Genomic DNA, 12074 nt, shown 5'->3' on the forward strand with positions numbered 1-12074 from the left:
CAAATTCATATGTTGCCCAGCCCAGCCAGTGTAGTTCAGTAGTTGAGCACCGACCAGAATCCAAGAAGTCACTGGTTCAATTCCTGATCAGGGCATATGCCCTACTTGGTCCCCAGTAGGGGGTATGCAGGAGTCAGGCAATCAATGATTCTCTCTCATCATTGATGTTTCTATCTCTCCCTCTCTGATATCAATAAAAATGTATTAAAACAACAACAAACAAAGCATGTGTAAGTGTGCGCATGTGTGTGCCTGCACTCATGACGGAAAAGCCAAGGTCCTTAGGGAAAAGCCAAAGTACTTAGGGAGTATAACTGGGCACCAGTCTCATCTAGAGCTCATTTCTTCATTCAGTCTCTGGACACTTCTCTAGGGCTTATGATGTGTATGGTGCTGTTGCAGGTGTGTGTGTGTGTGTGTATTTATTTTAATGCAGTAGAACAAGACATGGTCATTGCCCTTCATAAAATACCAAGGCATGGCTTGTGAGAGTTATGCCCACCCAAATGTGTTCTGCAATCTTGTATGCAGTGTGAGTAAGTGACTTTAGCACATGTTGATGCTTTTTATTGACCAAAAATTAAAACGCCAAGCAAAAGCAGAGTGCTGGATAACAAAATAGTTTTACTTGAAATCTTTCTACATTCATCTTCCAAATCATCTTCCACCAATTTTCCCTACCCTCCTTAGTCCCACCCAGAAAGACACTTTAAAGATGCCACTGCTTGCACCTGGATTAGGCTTGATACACTCAAAGGTCCATGTACCACAAATGTTCTGAGGGAAAAGGGGAGTGACCATGAATTTGAGACCCTGGGCCATGTGCCAGGGTTGTTGCTTGTCCACTTGAAGATGGAGAAGGTGAAGACGAGGAGAATGGGTGAAATGTACTCCCCATGGTCTCAGGGAACAGTTGTGCAGATGAAGTGAAGGAAAGGATGTGTGCAGGGGCCATGATGGGTTAGAGTCTAAAGCTCCATGACCAGGTTGAGGATTAGTGTGAGGAAAGGTCAGAGAGATTGGGTAGGAATATGAATTTAGACATTTACATCAATTTTAAGTTGCCAACAGTTTTGGCATGATTTAATTTTCATAATCGTATTCTAGAGTTTGATATTTCTTTTCATGTTTTATGTTATTATATAATACCATATGGGTTTTGAAATAATGACTTTTGAGTTAGTAATCTCAAAGATACAACAAAATAATTATTTCAAGAATTGCTGTATTTGACAAATATATAAGGTCAGTTCTTGAGTCCTTCCCCACTCCCACCCCCCATTATCTGTCTGGTACCAAGAAAAGTGTGATATTTTATTTCTCCACAGGTTTTTTGTTTTTGTTATTTGCTTTTGTAGCTGTTGAAGAAACTAAACACACAACCTGTTACTTTTTTTGAAGGCAGGAGTTATGTCTTTAAAAAATGTACTGAAATGCATACATCACAAGACCTTCTTACAGAATCGAGTAAATTTTAATCAGTTTAATCATTTCCTGCAGGTCACTGGGGTACATAAAAAGCAGGCACAACTTCCACCTATGAGTGGGATTCAGTTATCTCCTGAGCAGAATCCTATTGTGGATATATTTCTGTTGAAGAAAAAAAAAAGTTTAATAAATGTCACAGAAAAAAGAGGGAGGGAGAAAAGGCATTACAGTTATGCGGAAACATACACATGAATTCTTGGTGGGAACTGAAGTAAATTGAAGTGCGTATTCATTCAACTCTTTGTAGGTGATTGAAAATTACTCATAGGACTGGCTGTTCTGCTTAAAATATGCTCCAGAGTTTGTGTGAATTGCCCAGACAACTAAAGAAACATGGTCCTCAATTCTTAAATATCCCATAGCAAATGTTACTTTGCTCACACATCCTTGATACTTATTACATATGGGAATATGTGCTTCTGTTAGAAGTATTTTCTTCCTTGACACATAACCCATTCTGCTCCACAGATAATATATAGCTGCCAGTGGGGAAAAACTTCAGTGGAATTCAAGTATGGAATAACATGTTTAAGTATTATTGTTTTAGAAAAAAAATATAAACCAAATGGAAACGGAAATGGTATTCCTATTTCTCCATCCATGTACAACCTAAAATTCATGGAGATGAATAATATTTAGCTTCAAAAGCCTACTGTTGAAATAAGTAGGTAGATATTAACTATTTAAAAAATATTTTGAAGAAAATAACATGGTATCATATAAAATTTATAAAAATAAGCAGAACTTAACACCTTTTAATTGAGATTCTATTTTATCTCATTCTTGGATATCTGTGATCACCATCCTTCATTTTTTGGGGGGAAAATACTGTTTTAAACTATATGTAGAGAAAACACTTTACATAGCCATGGATTTGTTTAATATGATAACAGCTAAAGTATTAATTAAAAAGGTAAACATACCATACCTTTTAATTTTCATGGCATTTCACCCCTTTTCTCTCTATAGTAAGGGTCTTTCTCTTGGTATTCCTAGTGGCAATCCTGGTGGGTATCTAGTGAAATCCTGACTTAGTGCTCAGTGAATGTTTATGGTGGTCTATGTCCACCAAAACAAGCTACTGTAGTGTGTAGGTTAAATAGCATCTCAGTGGCTCTGTGAAGCCCTGCCCATCTCTTCCATCCTTCCCCCAAGGAAGACTCCATCACTTCTTTGTGTGCCCTGGGAGTGATCTTTCCATCATTTGTCATAGGACTTAAAGTCTTTTAGAAGACATTACTGTTTGTCTTTCCTAGACCTTGTTTTCTTGAGGACTGGGCGGTATCTAACTTTCTTTGTATGACAAGCCCAGGCGGCAGCATTTATTTGCTGATAAATTCATGTTTGTGCCTAAATAGAATGCAAGCTCAAGTACTCCCAGCAAATCATCTCTGAATTTCCTTGATCATAGTACTTTTTTAAACAAAGGACTGATTATTTTTCTCCTTTGGAAACTCAGATTATGGATAGTTTACTATTTATGAATATGTCTTAAATTTTGTCCTTCTCTATTTTAAGTAAAAGTCTTCACTTTCCTATTAAGTTGGAAGTTCATGAGGGAAGAATCCTATATAATCCCATATAATAAAGAGGTAATATGCAAATTGACCATCACTCCAACACACAAGATGGCCGCCCTCATGTAGTCAGACATGGCTGCGCCCATGTGGACACAAGATGGCAAGCAGGGGAGGGCAGTTGTGGGCAATCAGGCAAGCAGGGGAGGGCAGTTAGGAGGGATCAGGCCTGCAGGGGAGGGCAGTTAGGGGTGACTGGGCTGGCAGAGGATGGCAGCTGGGGGAGACCCAGACCTGCAGGGCAGGACAGTTAGGGGCAATTGGGATAGCAAGGGAGGGAAGTTAGATGTGACCGGGCCAGCAGGGGAGGGCAGTTGGGGGCGACCAGGCCTTCAGGGGAGGACAGGGGCTACCAGGCTGGCAAGGGAGGGCAATTAAGGGTGACCGGGCTAGCAGGGGAGGACAGTTGGGGGTGACCAGGCCTGCAGGGGAGCAGTTAGGGGCAACCAGGCCAGCAGGAGAGGGCAGTTAGGTGTTGATCAGGCTGACAGGGGAGTGGTTAGGGGGTGATCAGGCTGGCAGGCAGAAGTGGCTAGGGGCAATCAAGCAGGCAGGAAAGCGAGCGGTTGGAAGCCAGCAGTCCTGGATTGTGAAAGGGATGTCCGACTGCCCATTTAAACGGGCAGTTAGGCATCCCTTGAGGGGTCCCAAGTTGGAGAGGGGCAGGCTGGGCTGAGGGACACCCCCCAATGCATGAATTTCATGCACTGGGCCTCTAGTTGGTATATAATTTGTTTGAATTTCTTAGATTGTGTAGAACCATACCTGATATGTAGAAGATAGCTGATATACATTTATTGGAATGTTTATAATGTAACAATTTTGAAAAAAATACTTGGTACAAAATTTCACTCTTACTTTATAAGTGCTTTATGCCTTTAGAGCATCAGGATTAATTTTTGTTTAAACACTAGTGAGATATCTTTGCAGCCAAAGCAGAAAGAATTCAGAAATCCTCTTTTTAATAGACAATCCCATAGCTTCTTTATTTAGAAGATGCTTGGTAACACATGGGTTTTGGAACAGGTGAACTGTCACATTGATTCTCTGGAAATGTAGGTAGACCTTCAATGTTTCTCATATTGAAAAGCACATAACCCAAAGACCAGCCATTGAATCCTACCTAGAGCATCATTGTCTAGTCCCCTTTAGGACTCGAACTTTCCATTGTGAAAACAATTTCGTTTTCATTTCAAGGGTGATGAATCATGACTGGTGAAAGTGTGGTTATGCTGCCCTACTTTAAAAAAAATTTTTTTTCTTTAATGTTATTTTAAATCCTTGAGTCATTTATTCAGGCATTGAATATGGTGGAAGGGGTATGAGTGTGCAAGCTGGTCATGGGTTTTTTTCTACCTGCATGAATTTTAAAACGGTCCTTAGCTGGATGGCTTTCAGTTTCCTCTTGTTAAATTTAGATAATGCTGCCTACCTCTTTGCTTGTTTTGAGTATTAAATGAGACAGTGTTTACACAGTGCCTACTATCTAATAAGTGTTACTTATGCTTTATTGCCCTGAGGCTGCCATCCTTTTCAATATCCAGTGAGGTAAATTATTATATACAGAAATCAAGATCATTGCCACATTCCAAAACGCCCTTAAAATGTAGATATTTGCAGGGCACAACAATATGCTTGGGAATTGATTCTGGATCTGCCATCACACCCTCAAACTAGAGTAATAGTGCAAATGAACCATGTGGCATTGACAGATTGAGGGTGAACTAAGAGGCAATGGGTTTGTTGGAATCTGCAGAGTAACAAGAAACACATGGAAAACAAGCCATGTTGGGGAAAGGTTATGGTAGTAACAAGGGAAGAATCATTCTGAAGAAGAAATCTTCAAACTGGAATAAGCCGTAATTTAGTTATGTATTTAGACAGGGAGGAATTCTGTCATCTTCCTTCTTTCCAAACTCGCAGTGGTTGGATGAAAGTAATCAGCAAATATAAAGCCCATAGCAATGGATAGCCTTTAACTGAGCTTCAAGATAATGGTGCCTTCAGTGTCTGTGTCATGAGACTGTTTATCATTAAGATTACTAATGTCAGGTTTCCTTCAGTCTGTCCTTGGAAACAGTTTAAAAATGGACATGAACGCCCTGGCTGGTTTGGCTCAGTGGGTAGAGCGTCAGCCTGCGGACTGAAGGGTCCCAGGTTCAATTCTGGTCAAGGGCACGTGCCTAGGTTGTGGGCTTGATCCCCAGTGGGGGACGTTCAGGAGGCAGACGATCTATGATTCTCTCTCATCATTGATGTTTCTATCTCTGATTTTTGCCCTAGAATGAATGGTCTGAAATGCATTTTGGTTGACATGACCACTGACAATATATTTGCTTCTCTTTAAGGCAGCAATTTTCAAACTTTTTCATCTCGCGCATACATGCATTCACTGCTAAAATTCTGTGGCACACCAAAAGTATATATTTTTTGCAAATCTGACAAAAATAGGTGTACTTTTGTTTCATTCACACCATATGGCTACCATATTGGCTATTGTCATTTTTTCATTTGGGAAAAGAGGTCAGTACCTCCGACTCAATTGTCAGCTATTGCACGTTTTATAAATTCTTGTGGCATACCAGTTGAAAATTGCTGCTTTAACGAATAAAGTTCTGAGACTCCCAAGTAGAGACTTAAATTTTTGAAAATCACTCAGTGACAAATCAAATACAAATACTGAGAAGCCAAAGAGCAATTTTAGATTAAACTTTTAAAGTCCAATTTTTAAGTAAATTTAACCAGTAGGAGCTATTTTATACATTTTCTACTTTCCTTTTGTAAGTTCAGGATTTTTATGAAAAATCTCTGTTGTCACAAAGATAGAATCCTGCAGCACAGACCGATTCGGTCCTCAGGGAGTTTCTCTTCATTCTGCATCGTTGATGAAAGCTGTAGACTTATGGAAATATGTTTTGTGCATGACATTTAGGGGTAAACAGATGTTTTGATTCAATGGAATGAAAGTTGTGTCCTTCATTCAAAGTGAATTTGAATGACATAATGAAGATGTCCTTGAATGACATCATTCTGTTGTCTAAAGCAAGAAAATTAGAAGTTTAAAAGTATGCAGCATAATTCTACCAGCAAGGAGAAATAAGGAGGCTTGTACTTCTTTAATTTCAAAACCACCCAAAAGAACAAATTATATATATATATATCTTCTAATATTGTAGTACATCTTCATTAATAAAAATGCATTAATTTAAAATTTTATCATTGGGGAATTGGCAGTATGCATATTATTTGCTAGGTGATTTAAATATAAAGAAGATTGGCATACGATTTGGCTAGGAAGAAGCACAAAAGCAGTATTTACAGACATTCTTCATTAATTGATTCCTATTGCACTAAATTATGGTCTTCACTAGTAGGTGTCTGCAGTGCTTGAAATCACATAGAGAAATTGAGACTCGAGTTTGGAGCGGGGAGGAGATGAACTCCAACAGGACTGGGAATGGGTTATAAGAGGGTGGTGGGAGGCGCCTGGCATTGTACTTGACTATTGAAGTAATGTTAGTAAACGTGGAGGTTGAGTTTGGGTTTTAAGAGAAGTAAACCCCAGACATCTGTTGGGCAATGGCAAAGATGAGGCATCTGAAAAACAGTCCTTTTGTATGATAGCTGAGGACCGTGTACGCACAAAATGATGAGCTTCAAGGTAAAGAATTGGGACAAGCCGGCCGTAGAGGATTTTGAGTGATTACACTTCATTTTGCAAGCAATAGGAAGTCCGGTGGCTATAAATAGGAAGTAATTTACTGGGGCAGGTAGAAACAGGAACATTAGTAAGCAGAATAATGATATCATAAAAACTTCTTGGAGAATGATGGCAATGGAACGAACATGAAAAGCTGAATATGAAAGCTGCTGTATCGGAAGGAATATGAGACTGGTTGAATGCAGGGCTGGGCCCTCAGGGGAGTCAGGAATCATTTTTAAGTCGTATGCCCAGTGGCTGGCTGAAAGGAGAAAAGCAGACACGCTATCATAAACAGAAATAAAAATACCAGGAGAATTAGTTTGAGGTCATAAGGTAAAACTGGTTTGGGTTTTAGCCTGTGGAGACAGCTATTCCACTGGGACCTCCAGAGGCCACTAACAGTACAGGGTGTAGCGAGAAATGCATGACTCCATCTCAGAGGTCAAGGCCAGGGAGAGACCTGATAACCATTTACATTAACATTTTTGTTCAGCCTAAAAGGATTGATGTGGCTAAAGGAGAGCGTGAATAGAGGGATGAGAACTTGGGTGAGATGGTCATGGGATGCCTACTTTAATGTAGGAAAAATAGGACTTAGGTAAAGGTTGAGGAAAATAAATTTCTTCTGGTATATAAATATAAGTGAGGAGTGACGAAAATGCAGAATCATAGAAACCAAAGATTTGGGAGGGTTTCTGGTAGGAGGAGTAAACAGAATTGTGAAACACCACAGACAAGGGTCTATGAACCAATATAAACCATTCATATTGGCAGTGGGGAGATTAGCACACAATGAAAAAGAGCAGTTACAGGGGAAGAGGGCTTGGTCCAGCTCTTCAGACCCTCATATGGATTATGTTTCTATCCCATCACTCATTTTAATGAATAAGATGAGCTATAGCATAGTGTGGCTCTCACCCATCTCATGTTCTCATTTGGAAAATGGTTAAGTTTATTGGAAATCATCTCAGTGTCTTCAGTTATGGTTTAACTTTGTTTTATCCATAAGTTAGACTAAACTTTCCTACAATGGGGATGTTAGCAAGGTTTCACTGTATTAGGAAAGCTAACATATTTTCCCTTCCAGTTGTCTATATGTGAATGATCTGAGTTTTCTGATATCTTTACCCCCTACCCATCCGTGACAATGAATTTATCCTTGAGAGACATCAAGGCAATAGACCAAATCACAGACCTAAGAAATGCTCCTTGCATAGCTTAGGGCAGGCATGTGTCGACCCAGTGTGAGTATTCTGTGTGTAAATAGTGAGGTTTACAAGGTGGTGAAGAGTGTCTGAGAACCCATCAGATCCAAGTTCAGGGATTGGCTGCTGAGTCTTAGGTGAATTGCCACTGATGGCACTAGGATGAGGACATAGCATTTAAAAGAAGTCGCTTTATGTCATTTCTCAAGACATGTGTTTAATAATTGGGCTATTATTGGACTTCTGAAAATTGAATTCGTTTTAAATAATATTTTAAATAAAATTTAAAACTTAGTTACAAGGACTGTGTGTTTAAAAAAGCAAAGGCAGTTAGACACTTACTCCTTTATATTGATAAATAAGTAGCTTACCAAGCATATGCCCAATTTGTGTTTGATATCTAAAAATGTAATTTTTCAGAGGGAGTCTTAAGTCAAATGGAGAGTCAAATCTGTCCCATAGTAATGGGACAGATTTGACTCTCCATTTGACTTCAATCATAGCTAAAATAATTGCCACATATAAATCTGCTACATTTCTGGGGTTTAGCCACAAGTCTACTTAATGACAAATATTTATTTCATCAGACAGAGGGGAGAATAGAACCTTCCACTAAATATTTAGAAAATTTTAAATCCCAGTAGCGGGATATGGAGATTGTTTAAATCTCTTTAAGGCTTTGGATTAGAAATGTCTGACCTCAGGTTTTTTACCTGGAGCAGGTGTCATCAGAGGGCATGGAACCCCGGGGACAGTGGGGAGTTCTTGTTACTACAGAATGGGGGGTTGTCTTTATTTACCAGGGGTACAAGTGGGTAGAAAGAAGGAAGCATGACTAAATTTGAATTCTCCACCGTTTAATATCAGGAACTAATCTTTATAATGCCACTTTTTCCCTTCTAAAATCTTAGAGGGGGGAAATAGATTCTGAACATAAGAATAATTTGTCTATCAACATTACTTTATTAATAATTAAAATCATAGTTGTCAATGGTATGTTAATTATAATTGTAATATTTTATTTTGTGTATCTCCTTTCAGTAGAAGGTAAAAATGATTACTTAGTTATTACTTTACTGTAATTATCAAGAAACTTTCTAACAGGTTCTATACTTTACATACATCAGTGCTTGCAGTCCTCCTACAAAGAAAGTAGTAGAAGAAAATTGAAGTTCATTGCTGTTACCTTTCTTGTCCCAAACTGGCAGCTAGTAGAACTAGAATTTGAACTCTAGTCTGCCTTCAAGATCCAACTAAGATCTTTTACAAATGAATCCTGTCTCTGTAGAGCAGCATGAAAAGGAGAGGGGTTCTGTTCTGTAACATATCAAACCAACTGGCAAATCCCAAACTGTTTTGTTTTCAGGCTGTCTAATCTAAGAACATGTTCATAATCTGCTTTCTGATTTAATCTATTGTAATGTAGTCCATGTCATAAGAACGCTCAATGAATAAAAATTCAGTGTTTTATAAAATATAAATTAAGAAAGTATTTACTGCATTAAAGGCTCTTTGTCTTGTTAAAAAGCATTTCTTTATCCCCACTGAAGTGTAGCTTTCTGCTAAAAATCCAATTAATTTATCTACTTAGCATTGGCTAATCTAGATAATGTCCATATTACTACAGAAATTAAATAGAAGACAAGATACAATTTTGAACTATAATAAATTTAAATCCAGTGATGACGGAAGAAACAAAAATAGTACCAAAAGAAGTAATAATATCAGAAGCATACTGAAAATATATGTTGCTCTTGAGTTTGTGAAAACAAACAAAAAATGAGGAAACTCTCACCAGAATGGGACCTGAAGGAGAGGTGATGCTAATAAGAGAAATGGAAGGAACTCTATCTCCTGTCCATGGACCCAGGTGCGCCTGGCGGGGCCTTTCTTGCTTGACATATGAGGTACTTCCCATAAAGTGTTAAAGCAGAGTCTGGGAAGGGAGTAGGAGTCTTTATTTCCTTGAAAACCAGGGCAACTTGTTTCTATTTAATTGAGAGTCATTTATGGCTTTTGACCTGGCAAATTACTTGTTAGATAGGTTGCTCTGGAAAGGTGAATAGAATGGATCTGATGCCATAGACAGGAGACTCTTGAAATATTAACAGTGGGGATGAGAAGAGGGAATATATAGGAAAGACAATTCTGGAATAAAACATGTAAGACAGAAATTGAGAGATGAGGAAAAGGGAGAGCCTGAGTGTCCAAAGGGACATTTTTAGAGCTAAGAGCTAAGAAGAGAAACCTGTGGGCAGGTAGGCAAGAGGAACTCATGAGGTCAGTTTTCAGGGACATATGCATTGTTTCAAAAACAGAAGTTACATCACATTTCTGTATTTTTCTTGGCTATCAGAGAATGAATGAATGTATGTTAACTGAAGAGTTATATTATGCAAAGTCTATTTTGAGACCTGTGTTTATATCTATGAAATAGAGTCAATGATACTTTAAGAGGAAATGATAAGGATCAATGGACCTTCGTGATGATGTCAATATAGCTAATGGCTTCAGACAAATATTAAATCCTGGTACTAAAAAGCTATGATGTGATAAACATTATTGCAATTATAAACATTGGGTGGCACTTTATCCTTTCACCTCTATTGACTAAGATGGATAGAATATTATTTTTCCTTCAAAATAGCTTCTATCTTAATGACAAAAAAACAAACATGCATATAAAAGGGAGTATTTTTCAATGGGCTTCTGGTTACTCCCCCCCAAAATTCAATTATTTTAGAAAGGAAAGGTAAACTAATAGTGAGTAAGCCACCAGCATTGTGTCTACAGTTTGTTATATGCTAGGATCTGTAATTTGTATATATTATTTTATTTTATTTATAAATCTCTACACATTTGGTTCTATAATAATCTTCATTTTACAGAAGAGACAATTTAATTAGAGAATTTAAGTAACTTGTCTTCAAATTCGAATGCTGGTAAGAATTTCTGGTTGCAGACAGTTGCAGTGGGAATGATAAAGGGCAAATGGATGAATCCACCTTATGTTTAGGTATTAAAACCAATCAGCCACAGAGACTGTGCATGAGATTGAGGAGATTCAGGTCCGGGAATGATCTAGGATGGCTCTAAGCTTTCTGACTTGTAAATCAGGTATAGAGTTGTTCTTTTCCTTGACAGAAGGGGGCATGAGGAGTATATGTGGGAGGTGAGATGTTGAATCGGGGCCTGGGGGTGCTGTTTAACCAGAGTGTGAGATAGGCAAGGGGGTAGGTTCAATAGGCTGCTGGTCATGAGGCTTAAAGGCAGCAGTGGATAGAGATAAAGCTTCTGGAGTCATCAGTTACAGGTGAACCATAGAAGACATGGATGGGTGTATGGTATTGCCCGAAAAGTCTGTGTGGAGTAGAAGGTAAAAGGCCCACTATGCCTGACACACAGGGGAGCAGCAGCCTTCTGGGGAGGCCAGGGACAGGAGCCCACAGAAGAGACTAAGAGTAGCCACAAGGTGGGAGTCCTCAGTGCACACTCGATTTCACACTAGAGCTCAGTGACATCACTTCCTTGTGAAATGGCTATTACACTACTTCTCGTTTGCCCTTAGTATATTAAGGGGCACATTTTGCATATTTCCACTGGGGAAGGAAAAAGAAAGAAAGAAAGAAAAGGTGGCATTGAAAATGGCAGTGTATGATGCATGATTGACATGGCTATTAGTATGCTTGTCCCTAAATGTATAGATACGTTTTAATGGAAAGACTGGTAAAATCTTTAAAATGACAAACATTTACCTTTGACCTGATCTTGGGGGGCGTGTGGAGATAAAGGGGAGAGAGTGCTTTTTATAGTTCTTTCTTATATTACTATTTTTATTCCAGGAGCCATTCATAATTGGGTATGGTAGAAACTTGATAGATTTATGTAAATGTATGCCTTATCAAAAGTGGCTCATTGCAAGAATACAAACGAAAATTACATAATCATCTCTGAAGAATTTAGTTACAATAGATTAACCTGGAATAACCTGAAAGTTCCTGGTTTTCTCCCAATTTTAATGAAAGGTGAGATAAGAATATTTCAAAAGGTAGTTAGTAAACATAGATTCTAGTTTTAAATCTAGAGTAGAGTCTCTTCAAT

The 12074-nt window shown here is 38.5% G+C and overlaps 1 protein-coding gene across 1 annotated transcript in view; it reads left to right on the plus strand.

Moving 5' to 3' along the window:
* HCN1 (hyperpolarization activated cyclic nucleotide gated potassium channel 1) overlaps positions 1 to 12074 on the plus strand; it is a gene marked incomplete at its 3' end in the record, with an annotated part of 290284 nt that overhangs the window by 23098 nt on the left and 255112 nt on the right. The gene's annotated exons all lie outside the window — the stretch shown is intronic.

This window comes from Myotis davidii, unplaced genomic scaffold (genome assembly GCF_000327345.1).
Source record: "Myotis davidii unplaced genomic scaffold, ASM32734v1 scaffold143, whole genome shotgun sequence".
NCBI lineage: Eukaryota > Metazoa > Chordata > Mammalia > Chiroptera > Vespertilionidae > Myotis > Myotis davidii.